Genomic DNA, 13,924 nt, shown 5'->3' on the forward strand with positions numbered 1-13,924 from the left:
ATGCTCACCTCCCCTTCTCTGGTTGACCTCGATCTCCCCGGCATAAGCCTCTCTTTGTTGAGTTTCGATTCTGCTCCTTCTCTGGTCTTTGCCGGGTTTCGGAACTCGGCCTGTCAGGCCTTTGGCCGCCTGGGTACATTTCTTCTTTCACAAAATGGAGTCGCACGTGTACATTGTGCAGTATTGCGGTAGATATATGGTTGGTGCTTGCCGCTCTATTCTTCTACTAAGCATTGTAGGCAGTATCGTTTTCTTAGCATCTTGCGTTTCAAGCTTATTTACACACATTCAACAGGGCGGTTGCTTCCATCTTGTCTCATGGCACCATTCTCTTACGTTTTAACAGTGTCTCTCCCCTGCATCCATTATAATTATCCTTGCAGTTACTAGTACTGGCATACATGCTTTCAGTAGCCAATTCCGTTTGTTCTCGGGGCTGCTCGGGCCCTTGGTTTATTTCCATTGGCCTTCCATTAAGGCTTTAGGGTTCTCCTCGTGGACCGTGTGCAGGTATTCCTCATTTCGCATCAGCGGCTGGTACGGCGGCCTGATATGGTACCGTGCTGCCCAGGGTTGTCGTGTTATGGCTGCTTCAACCGGTACTGATCGCCTTATGTACACGGGGCAGAGTCCCAGTGCGGCTCTCTGTTGGTTCATTTGCTCCTCATACGTCACATACCTCGGCGAGTACCTTACTGGAAACTCGCAATGGGGGGCAGGGGTGCAGGTCATATCTGGGACCTACTCTACAGGAGGTAGAAAGAAGAGACCACACATGAATCTTCACGGCTACCTGGCCAGCGCAACCATTCACGTGATGGATCCTCAATTTCTTCTGGGATTTACCTTAGTTATCCAAAATCACTAGGGAGTTATGGTTTTGTAACACAGGTGAGACAATCAGCGCGAAGGATTCTAACAATCCGATGGTTCTGAATTGAAGATGGGTTGGATTGAGATTGGGATGATACAATACAGATATGCTAGGGGTTACTGTGCTTCCTATTATACTCACAGTCCTTTATAATTAAATTGGACCGTCCGGTTCTGGTCATAGGGTCGGATCAGGTCTACCGGCAGCATGGCACCTCGGGAGGGATCTGGATCAGCGGCACAGTTCTGGTCAATTTTGGACTGCGCCTCAGACTGGATTTGGATGGGGCCCTTCTGGTTACTGGACCCAGTAGATAGCAGGATGCAGGTTTCAGCGGGCAAGCCTTAATGGTAGCAAGCCAAGCTGAATCAGAATTATTCTTTTAAGTTAAGTATGTTTGCAATTGGTTCAAGCTAGCAAGAGTTCTGCAATGCTAAAGTCTGGATCCTGCAAGGAAATCTGGATCTTCAAAGAGTTCTGGAGTCAGCTACAAGATGAAAAGTTCTGGATCAAGGTGCTGCGCGTAAATCTGGATGGGTTCTGGAAGCTGTGTGTCCTATGTGTAGTGAAACTCCTATATTTATCTATTACAAGGTTTATGGTGTGGGCAGAACTTCAAAAACCCACCCCCATGTCTGTGTGTGGCTACAGGCATGTGCTTTGTCCTGGTTGGCGGTCTGAACAAAGCTGTCATCATTATGACAGGATGTAGGAACTCCCACCTTGATTTTTACCAAAACATAACTTTTGCACACATGTACATTTCTAACATTCTGTACCCTAATAAAATTGGACACATATTTTTCATATTTGATTGTCTACATTCACAGTCAATCCCCGTCCTTGTGCGAGCTATTTTTCTCATTCTATAAAATTTTACCAATTTTAAACATAACCATTTGGATTAATCATTTCTAACTCGGTCCATCTCTGGGGGCTGATCAGTGGATCATGTACATACACTTTTAGGTTTGCAACCTTGATTGTTCTGTTACAATAAGACATTTTTCATAACTTTGGTTCCATAAATGGTACAAGTTTCATCAATGTCTTCAAATCACAAGGTTAAAATTAGTTTAATGTCTACCAATTTTCAGATTTGTTCCTCTTTAGATTGTTAGTTAAAGAGTCCTAAACTTTAATCAAAAATAATGGTAGCAAGCCAGGTAGAAAGAAGAGACCACACATGAATCTTCACGGCTACCTGGCCAGCGCAACCATTCACGTGATGGATCCTCAATTTCTTCTGGGATTTACCTTAGTTATCCAAAATCACTAGGGAGTTATGGTTTTGTAACACAGGTGAGACAATCAGCGCGAAGGATTCTAACAATACGATGGTTCTGAATTGAAGATGGGTTGGATTGAGATTGGGATGATACAATACAGATATGCTAGGGGTTACTGTGCTTCCTATTATACTCACAGTCCTTTATAATTAAATTGGACCGTCCGGTTCTGGTCATAGGGTCGGATCAGGTCTACCGGCAGCATGGCACCTCGGGAGGGATCTGGATCAGCGGCACAGTTCTGGTCAATTTTGGACTGCGCCTCAGACTGGATTTGGATGGGGCCCTTCTGGTTACTGGACCCAGTAGATAGCAGGATGCAGGTTTCAGCGGGCAAGCCTTAATGGTAGCAAGCCAAGCTGAATCAGAATAATTCTTTTAAGTTAAGTATGTTTGCAATTGGTTCAAGCTAGCAAGAGTTCTGCAATGCTAAAGTCTGGATCCTGCAAGGAAATCTGGATCTTCAAAGAGTTCTGGAGTCAGCTACAAGATGAAAAGTTCTGGATCAAGGTGCTGCGTGTAAATCTGGATGGGTTCTGGAAGCTGTGTGTCCTATGTGTAGTGAAACTCCTATATTTATCTATTACAAGGTTTATGGTGTGGGCAGAACTTCAAAAACCCACCCCCATGTCTGTGTGTGGCTACAGGCATGTGCTTTGTCCTGGTTGGCGGTCTGAACAAAGCTGTCATCATTATGACAGGATGTAGGAACTCCCACCTTGATTTTTACCAAAACATAACTTTTGCACACATGTACATTTCTAACATTCTGTACCCTAATAAAATTGGACACATATTTTTCATATTTGATTGTCTACATTCACAGTCAATCCCCGTCCTTGTGCGAGCTATTTTTCTCATTCTATAAAATTTTACCAATTTTAAACATAACCATTTGGATTAATCATTTCTAACTCGGTCCATCTCTGGGGGCTGATCAGTGGATCATGTACATACACTTTTAGGTTTGCAACCTTGATTGTTCTGTTACAATAAGACATTTTTCATAACTTTGGTTCCATAAATGGTACAAGTTTCATCAATGTCTTCAAATCACAAGGTTAAAATTAGTTTAATGTCTACCAATTTTCAGATTTGTTCCTCTTTAGGTTGTTAGTTAAAGAGTCCTAAACTTTAATCAAACATAAGGATTTAACATCACAGTTCTCCTTTGTCACCTCCCCTTCTCAGGTAGCAGCTGTCCAGTCTTTTGATCAGGGAGGGTGTGTTCCCTTCCCGGAGGGAAGCTCCCCTGTAGAGATCAGTTGGGCAGCTTGCCATAGTCCTCGGCTCAGCCCCAAATAAAAGTCTACAGAGGTCCCATTGTGCTGCATGTTCTCATTATGCGGGAACTATTAGACTCACTTAAGCCTTCCTGTAGCAAGGAAGTGTCCAGCTGAGATGTCAACTTTCCCAGGCCAGGCACTGTCAGATCAGAATTAAAATGTTGATTAGCTCCAGACTGGGTTACTTTACATTAAAAGTCTTTCCATTTCACCTATAAAATCCAAGCACAGTTTATAAGGAATTTGGACATTTTAAAAGAATTAGCCCTTCACAAACATGCTTTAAATAGTGGATTTTGCAATTTTAATCAGGAAACAGACACACCTTTAAACTGGGTTCGACAGCTAATTTCCTTAAGCAGCTGTCAGGCAGGGTGGCCTGGACTCCTCTGACTGCCTGCAGAATCCATGATTTCAGCACACTTTCCTTTCCATAATTCTCTGGGAAAATGACTGAATTTTTAAGAGCATTTTCGAATGAGGCCCTTCTGTGGTCTTGTTTTAGGTGACAGATGACAGATGACAGGTGGCAGATGACAGCAGTGATTCCTGTTTTTACACCAACTTTGCCTGTATGTGTGGCAGGGTGTGCAGCTCTTTTGTGGTTTATGCACCATGTACAATTTTGCAGATTTAGTGTGTATGGGGGTTATCGCCTCCGTTTTTGGCAGTTTTCTTTCCTGATTGGCAAAGGGGTCCAGTGTGGCGTATTGGTGTGGATAAAAATATTCCACAGGAGTCAAAGTTGCGATATGGTCCGTTTCGATTAATAAATTGGGTTGCCATTACCAAACCCGCCCCCAATACCAACACCTGGATGGTCTAGAATAAAATCAACATCCCCTCTCTCTCTTGTCCCTGATTGTAAATGGCCCGCCGGCTGTTTACATATGTTGTAGAGTCAGGACACGACGGCCTACACTCAGCTCCACTGTTGGAAGTAATGAGGTGTAAACGTAAAGACTTCAAGAAGCCTGTACATTTACACAGCAGTTCCACTACCGCTGGAGAGACTAATTCTATTAATGCCCAATTGTCAACTGATTCTCATTTGGGAAGTTCTATTCAATGTAAATCGCTACTAAATATGGAGGAAAGACAGAGGACAGCCTTCCACATAGACAAAAGAGTAGAGCGATTGAGGAAGGGGCTATCACTCCTAGGAGAAATATCTTCCAATTGTACTAGTTTTCCCGCAAATAAATTCATATTTGGCACTTTCTGCACGCTACAGGAATCATTAAGTTGGCATGAAGGGAGAAGGAGACAGGTGGAAGCATGAGCTGAAGTGATGTCTAATGCACCAGAAGAAACAGCAGTAGTTATTTGAGAATTGCCTGTGGTGTTGGTCGGCACATAAATCATCAGATTAGTACAGGTGAGAATGGACGCAGGCTGTGGAGGTGGTAAAGTAGATGGCGTATCCTGAAGAGGGCGGGTCCATTTATCCATCGTGCCCTGTAGTAGCACTTGTCTTAAGGTACCATCACCCTGATTTTTTTCCACAAATGTATAACGTAAACCAGGCAAGGGCACCTTTTGTGTAGCATAATTTGAAGCGGAATCGGTGGCTAAACTGTTGGAAAAATCCACAAAGTTTACACTCACACTAGCCCTATGGCTTTGCACAATCGGAGGACAATCAATCATGGACAGTTCATTGCATAATGATTTGATGGCATCATCTTCTGTGGCCGCAGCAATATTCAAGGAACCTTCCGATAGGTTTCAATTCACCGAGATATCTTAATCTGTAATAAGTATAGATTTATCGGTTTGACGTAGGTCCTTGGGTTCAGTATTTTGTGTGAAAGCTCTCCCCATGGCAGCTTTCGGTGCTTTGCAATGTTGACTGCTGTCCAAAACGACATCCCCAATCATTACTAGAATGGCTTTTTGCTCACGTTGCTCAGCTGCAATATTGGAGCACAACATAAGCAAATCTTCCATTTTTACAAGGATGGCATTAACAGACGATGGGGCACCCTCAGTATCAATATTATCAAAGGGTTCACTAGAAGCCAAGCCTGCCTCTTCACCACAGTCCTCAAATGAAGACTCGGAAGCGGATACTTGTGCTTTAAGGTTAGGGTTTGCTGAGAGATTAGCAGCTTGTGTGTTCGCACTTGTGTTACAGCCCAGGTCCGGACACAAAGAGTTTCTTTTTAAATTCTTAAATAAAAGAATTAATGAGCCATTATTGTCCATCGAGGTGGTGCTGTGCAAAAAGCTATTTACAGAATTGCCCAAGAAATCCCCGGGAGTAGATTGCTCAGGGATAGTATCAGGGACATGTGCGGGATGTGCAATAACGGGGGCAGCCTGCAATGAGGTTTGATTTGCTGCTGAGGCCAGCTCCCAAAAACCCATGATTTGTTGTTGCGTTTTAGAAATCCTGTCAGTTTTTTCTAATTTGCCTCTCTTGTAATGAGGCGTGCAATTAGCCCTGTCTAGGGATTTGGCAGGACTCCATGTGCGTTTCCCAGTTGCTTTCATTTCGCTACAGAGACTGTATTCTTTTCTGCGGTGCCATGATCAAATAAAAGACTACAATAGATTCTAAGTATATCATCACTTGACACTCCAATTAGTCTGTCCAGGCGACGAATAAGGTGTAGACGATCACCAAGTAAAATCAATATCACAGCCAAGCCCTCGCACTGGCAGACACTGCAGCACAGTGACAAGGCTGCTGTGGCAGTTGGTTTTAGCAACGTCTGGAGCTTAGTCAAAAACTGTCAGCAAGATCGCGGCCTCTTCCACCCAGCAGCATGGAGAGTGAGGAGGCGAATGTGCAGGGCAGGGAGGAGTGCACATCCACAGGTCCCAGAAGGCAAACTCTGTGGCAGGCTGTGAGGCCCACCGCCCAACCCCAGTAAAAACACCACCAAACACTTTTAACACTTTTGCTTCGCTTTCGCTGGGAAAAGTCTTTAAGAAGGCTCACAAAGCACGCTGGGAGGTGGTGTTAAAGGGCCAGGCACTACCTTCACCACCAAACACTTTTAACACTTTTGCTTTGCTTTCCCCAGGAAAAGTCCTTAAGAAGGCTCACAAAGCCCGCTGGGAGGTGGTGTTAAAGGGCCAGGCACCACCTTCACCACCAGACACCTTTAACACTTTTGCTTTGCCAGGAAAAGTCCTTAAGAAGGCTCACAAAGCACGCTGGGAAATGGTGATAAAAGGGCCTGGCACTACCTTCACCACCAAACACTTTTAACACTTTTACTTTGCTTTCCCCAGGAAAAGTCCTTAAGAAGGCTCACAAAGCCCGCTGGGAGGCGGTGTTAAAGGGCCAGGCACCACCTTCACCACCAGACACTTTTAACACTTTTACTTTGCTTTCCCCAGGAAAAGTCCTTAAGAAGGCTCACAAAGCACACTGGGAGATGGTGTTAAAGGGCCAGGCACCACCATCCAAACACTTTGAGCACTTTTGCTTTGCTTGCACTGGGTAAAGTCCCTAGGAAGGCTCACAAAGCACGCTGGGAGATGTGTTAAGGCGCCAGGCGACACATTCACTACCAAACCCTTTTAACACTTTTGAACTAGGTTTACTCCCAGCCCTTTAAGGTGGGTTAGCAATACCTTTGAGATGGATGGTGGATGCAGTGTTTACTCAGACATCAATAATAGAAACAACTCAGGTAGTTGGCAAAAGATACTGTTTTAATATCAATTATCTAAAACAGGAAGTACAACAGACATCAACAGACATCCCTCATCATAATCTCTTTCGAGACTTCTCAAAGCATTTCATAAAAAATTACATTCTTGTAGTAAAAAATCATCATAGGTGACGTTTAACCTGCGTATTACTAACGTCATCCTACGTGGCAAACTACAAAAATCTAATGGCGAGTGTGATAGGTTCTACAAGGATCATCTAAGTATAGGATCCATACTCGTTTAGGGCAGCTGAAGAAAATGATTTGTTTCTTAACATCAGGTGGGGCAACTCAGTCCTTTCCCAAAAATATGTCACTATAAATGTCACGAAATATACATCTAATTGGCTACTCAACTATAGGACCCTTGATCATACAGTCCTCTATCATTGGTTACTTTCCCACCTCTGTCAGTCACTTTCCAACCTACGTTGACAGTATGCAGGCTAAAAGTCCAGGTGCTGATGAGCTAGTCTTCACCATAGCTTCCCACCAATTAGCATATCCATCCATCATCACCTCAGTGGTCTACTGTCAATTAGGTCTTTGAACTCGGCCTTGAACATATTCCTTGCTTTGGGGAATTCAGGGGAGTGAAGGCACGCTCTGCCTTCATTTATAGGTGTTACCATCATGCTCGTTCAACTTCTTCTCCCCACGTGACTAAAGAAAACGAAATTGAGCTTTTAGTGGATTAAAACACTATTCTTTAATAGACCTCTGACGTCTTCTTGCTTTTGTCCATGCCTTCTGAACAGGAGCTTTGTTCTTTCACACAATTTGTATCCAATGTCAGCTCATCCCCGCCTGATATGGCCTTGGCTTCTTGGCTCATCCAACCTCGCCTTTCTGAGTTTTAACCTGTAATTCACTTGTTTTCTTACTGCGACAAAACAAAAAAGCAGCCTTCCTTCTTTTGCTCAGCACTGCCATCGTACGTAGTGGTAAACATTGATTCTTTACTGACTCCAATATATAGATGAATGTACATGTTGGTGCATGCTGCAATCTATTCACTATAAAAGCTAGCCTTTAAGAATACTTCATCTGCTTGCATGTGTGCACGTGTAAAAATAGCTTGATCTCTTCATTATGTCTGCAGCATAAATGCCTTCATCTTGATCCCAAGATGTCATATATCTCGATACTTTCTTGATGTCTTATAGAATTGTCTGCATTCTCTAGTCTCTGCATCTCTTCTCTACACGTCAGCATTGCTCTGTATGTCAGTGGTAGTGACATCACCATTCATCTTAGTCATTCAGCCATCCTGTTTCTTCTGGGATTTTATTCAGACAACCATCGTATTGTCTCGTATGCAGGTATGGTTTCCTCAATGGGAACCTTGCCTTCCAAATTCTTCTAGGTATCGGTATCTTCACTGGTACCGCACGTGTCTCACACTCTGGCATCCAACATACAGGTGCTGTGGGTGAGATTGTTGAGGTGGGGGTATTTCACTCCTCCTCTACATTTTTGCTTTGCTTACCCTGGGAAAAGTCCTCAGGAAGGCTCACAAAACACGCAGGGAGGCAGTGTAAAAAGGGCAAAGCACCACCTTCACCACCAAACACTTTTAACACTTTTGCTTTGCTTTCACCTGGAAAAATCCTTAAGAAGGCTCACAAAGCATGCTGGGCGATGGTGATAAAAGGGCCAGGCACCACCTTCACCACCAAACACTTTAAACACTTTTGCTTTGCTTTCTCCGGAAAAAGTCCTTAGGAAAGCTCACAAAGCACAGCGGGAAATGATGTTAAAGGGCCAGGCACCACCTTCAGCACCAAACACTTTTAGCACCTATGCTTCGCTTTCACCGGGAAAAGTCCTTAGGAAAGCTCACAAAGCACGCTAGGAGGTGGTGCTAAAGGGCCAGGAATCATCTACACCACCAAACAATTTTAATAATTTCGCTTTGCTTTCACCTGGAAAAGTCCTTAAGAAAGCTCACAAAACACGCTGGTTAATGGTGATAAAAGGGCCAGGCACCACCTTCACCACCAAACACTTTTAACACTTTTGCTTCGCTTTCACCAGGAAAAGTCCTTAAGAAGGCTCACAAAGCATGCTGGGAGATGGTGTTAAAGTGCCAGGCACCACCAAACACTTTTAACACTTTCTCTTTGCTTTTGCCAGGAAAAGTCCTTAAGAAGGCTCACAAAGCACGCTGGGAGGTGGTGTTAACAATCCTGTTCGTACTGAGGAGAATAGCCTCCTGGCTAAATGTGGAGATGTTTGTGAATGGTTTCTTTGTGAGGGGGGGGTACAAATTATGTTGGCTGGTGCCCTAAACGCAGATTGCCTTATTGTTTTGTAAAATTCCCAGGAAATGCAGGACTCAAACTCTTTAACACTAACTGCAGGTAAAAAATAGGGTCGGATTTGTACACACCTGGAATAGGCAGTTCTCAAATGGGTCTACTTATTGATCGGGTGTAAAGTCTGCCTCCTTGGACTTTGTTGCACTTTCCCGTGCTTTGTTTGATCTTTGTGATGAGATCAGGGTAATCGATACTGACCTGAGTGATCATTCACAGTTACGAATCAGTATGAAATATGCTGCCACAGTCATAGGGAGGCCCTGGTTGCGTGGATTGTATCGAATTTTTATATAAAATACCACATTGGAGCAAAACGTACCCTGTGTTTCCCCCTCTTTTTCCACGTCTTTCTTGTTGAACTTAAACAGATACCCAAAGGTAACAAGAAAGAAGTGCAGTCTATATCCTACTCCTTCGATATAACAATTCAAAGTAAAAATACGGAATTGAGAAGAGATATGCGGGTATTAAGAAGGCGTGGCTATAATGGAGGGCAGTACCAGTCTGAACTTAAACAACTAAGACAAAATGTAAAAATTGTATCAAATGTTACAAATTTACCCTATCAAACAACGTGCTCTCTAAAATGCTTGATATCCTCATTAAAAAGGATTCTAGAAATGTCTGGGACCTAATGGGCGCTCTGAATAAAACTCAGGACTCGCAGCAAAGTAATCCAATTGCTGAGGGTGATTTGGTACGGCATTTTCAGAGTGTTTATTGTGTGAAACCTGAAAGCACTCTCACACATACTCCCCAGAGGTCTTCTGTTCAGGTGGCCAGGGAAGGACCATCGCTTTTGGATCCTGACCCTGGGGGTCGACTAGCAAGGGAGGATCACCTGAGCGGAGGGTCCTTGGAGATTGGGGAGAGGTTGCCAGAGGGCGAGGCATGGTATCCCCATTTCCTGACAGTGATTCACCTTAACCTCCCTCAACCTTTACGGGATATTGCAATTTTGGATCCTACTTTTCCCCCTGAAGTCAGACCAGTGATTACTGGGATGAAGAAGAGGGAGACGGAAGGCTATGGAACTGAAGGCCAGTCATGTCCTGTTAATTGGGCTTATTGTGGTCACACAATTGAACTTAGGACTTCACACCTGCAGCCTGTTAAAGACTCACAGGTGTATAAAAGATGGAGTCCACAAACAACATGGGGAAGGGAAAGCTGGTGCAAGGAGAGAGCGAGAAACCTGCGGGGTGCGGGAGCAGCAGGAAGGCCAGCACAGCCTGCGAGAACCCCGAGGAGAACAGAACACCGAGACACTGGAGAAAGGCACCGTAAAGTACAGTGTCATTGTGTGGCGCGGGAGCTGTCTCTCCAAGGAGCCAGGAGAGCGAGAGAAGGGGAGCCGTGGAAGCAGGCGGTCCCTATGCTGTGGCTGAAAGGTGCTAATTCCCTGACGGGTGGCAACAGTCTAACAGTGTCTGCGGGACAGGAAAAAAGATCCTGATCGTGCGAACCAAGAAGCCGGGAAAGAAGCGTTATGTGACCAGTGAATGTTAATGAATGAATGAAACCTGGTGCACGTTTTGAAGAGTAGTGAAGCTACATTGTATCGGAGTGGCCACGTTCAGGCAGCACATTTTCAAAGGCCTCCGATTAGAACCGAATTGTGAAATAGATGAATGCAAGGCCAACAGTGGGCTAATGAATAACAATGTTTCAGAGTGGTCACGTTTAAGAAAGGATAAGTGGTCAAAAAACTCATAACAGTTAAAGGACACTTCTAAAGCAACACAAACTAATGAAGTCATTAGAAAGAGATTTCTGCAAGTGAGCAGGCGAGGGGAGCAGTGAAGTGTGTGCAAAATACTGAATTGAAAGTTTAAGCTGCATTTGAATCTTCCAAGTGTGAATAACTCAATAGTCCTAAATTACGGGATAAAGTGCTTGGGTAAGGGCAACTGGTTGCACGACCTGTAGTGGGTCCACATTGCGGTTTGTCAACTGCGCCTAGACCAAGGAACCCCAACCAATATAAAGTAACTGTGCAATTAACTGAGAAGCTAGAAAGTGTGGAATATTGGTTTTGAAGCAAGAATACAAGCCTGATGGAGGAACCCTGAACCCTTTTGGAACATTGTGTTGTGAACATTGTGTGAAGCTTGGGGAAGGGAATCTTGAGCTGCTTGAGAACTACCTTTTGAACATTGTGTTGTGAATCCATGTTTAAAGCTTGGGTTGGGGAACCCCTGAGTTCTTTTGGAACTTTGTTTTGATAAGCCAGTACCTGCAGCTTGGGGAAGAAACTCAGAGCTCTGTTTGGAGAAGGTTGTCTTTTTTTTAACTGTATCCTTAAATTGGGAAAGGGAGGTAGCGATCGCTCCAATTTTTAATCTGGACACTATTTTGAGTTAGAATATCCCTGCACTGCATTTAGGTATTAGACATGAGGGCAAGCACAGGTTTTGACACAGACCAACCTTTGTTTTGGACTTCTGGACATAGACGTTTCTTAGTTTTGCTAGCTTGGGCAATCCCCACCATAGCTATAGGGCAAGTTAGGCGTTACACCCATCCTGACATGTTAATAAAGGTTTTCAAAACTGTTACATCTGTGGTCTTGTGTCATCTCTTGTTGCCATACCCGTCTCACAGTATAGAAAACCAGATCAAGGCATTCCTTGCCCCAAGGTCGAAACTGTTTGGCACTTGAATATGTAACTGGAATCCATTGAAGAGCTAATTAAGAAAGCCTATAGTTCAAGGGCCGCTGGACCGAATAGCTCGACAAACACGCTTTTAAAACTTGACCTGGTGATGTGGTCTAAGATACTGTTTAATTTGTTCAGTGCAGTGTTGAGGACGTCAGTGATACCAGTTTCTTGGAGAACGGCTGTTATTGTACCTATCTACAAGAAGGGAGATAGGATGAGCCTCGGTAATTATCGACCTATCTCCTCTTTAACAGCAAGAGTAAGATACGCTGACGATGTCATCCTCATGGATAGGACCCAAGTGGCCCTGCAAAGACTGGTTGATGCTATTCGAGAAAACTCCACTCGGAACGCTCTGTGTAATAATAGCAAGAAGACCAACATGATTAGATTCATTGCTAACAAAAAAACCAAAATGGGTTACAGTTGGCATATGTAAGATCACATTTTGATCCGGATGCCATCGCTAACCTATTTAGGCTTCATGATGAATATGCACGATAATTTTGATGTCCTGATGGCTCGCCTGCTGACGAAGGCATCTCAAGCGGCATCACAGATGAAGAAGATTTGGTTTCAGTTCTGTAGGTTCTACATCTGCCCGTTGCTTACATATTATAAAATGAAGGTGGTCCCAGGGTAGCTATATGGCACAGAGATAATCATAAGCTGCACACGCTTCAGTATGACAAGATCAAATCCAGGGTATGGAAGCAAGCCATTGCTTTACCGGATTATGTGCCTATGGCCTCATTGAGCTATGAGCTGCGTTTCTCCTTGTTGAGGTGCCTGCTAGAGTGGAGTATTATCTTGCTGTATAGAAGGTTGTTGGAGCCTGTGAAGGAATCCTTATATTAAGACTTGGCATGGGTTCTACACACATCCTCAATACCAGCTGTGACTAACTTTAGTAAAAGTGCTAAGAAAATCCTGAATAAGTTGGAGCTATCAACCAGTGATCTTCTAATTGATCCAAATGAGGTAAAGAAGCGTCTGATGAGACATGATTGGATGATTATAATTTCAAATATGAGGCAATATAAATTATACAGCAATCTGTCACCACCTGATAAGCCCCAGGATAGTCTGAACTCGTATTGGGCTTGCCAATTCTTGCGATATATATATGAACCTGCTCCCCACAGGTGACAAATGCCAAATTAGATCGCTGAATAAGGTGACTGACATGGCTTATTCATTGTCCAAGGACTGGCAGTCTTACAAAATAGAGAGCACATTCTTATGAATTGCTCTGCCCTAGCAGTAGTCAGAACCTTATGGCTGGGGCATTACGTACATAATTTTGCTCTGCTCAATATAGATCACTTTCTAGCATGAATATTAAGTGGTGAGGAGACCATTTCGACTAATGCTGGTGTTAAGATCCTACATAAGGCTGGCTTGATAAGGCTAAAATGGTAGGAAGCTCATGTGACTTAGCTACTTGAGGTAAAGATTATGTTCTATGTGGTGATTATGAAATGTGATGAGTCTTCTTCTTTCTCTTAGTCATTTAGAAATGTCTTCTTTGGAATACTCAAAAGTCTTACATTCTGTTATACATATTGATGTTTATATGTAATTGCATTTGACATGTTTTCGTTCTTTTTTAGATGTCTGTATATGTATTATTGTGTAAGGCTGAGTATGAGCAACCAGAAGCACAATAAATAAGTAATAATAAACGTTAATACATAGAATATGAATTCCTTCCAGGAACCTTTTCTGGTCAAGTTTTAACATGATAGCAAAAAGATATCATAGACTGCAATTGTCACATAAATCATTTTTAACCATTGCCAGAAGGCCACCCATTGGTCGGC

This window comes from Ambystoma mexicanum, chromosome 11 (assembly GCF_040938575.1).
Source record: "Ambystoma mexicanum isolate Mex_15411 chromosome 11, UKY_AmexF1_1, whole genome shotgun sequence".
Classification (NCBI taxonomy): Eukaryota; Metazoa; Chordata; class Amphibia; order Caudata; family Ambystomatidae; genus Ambystoma; species Ambystoma mexicanum.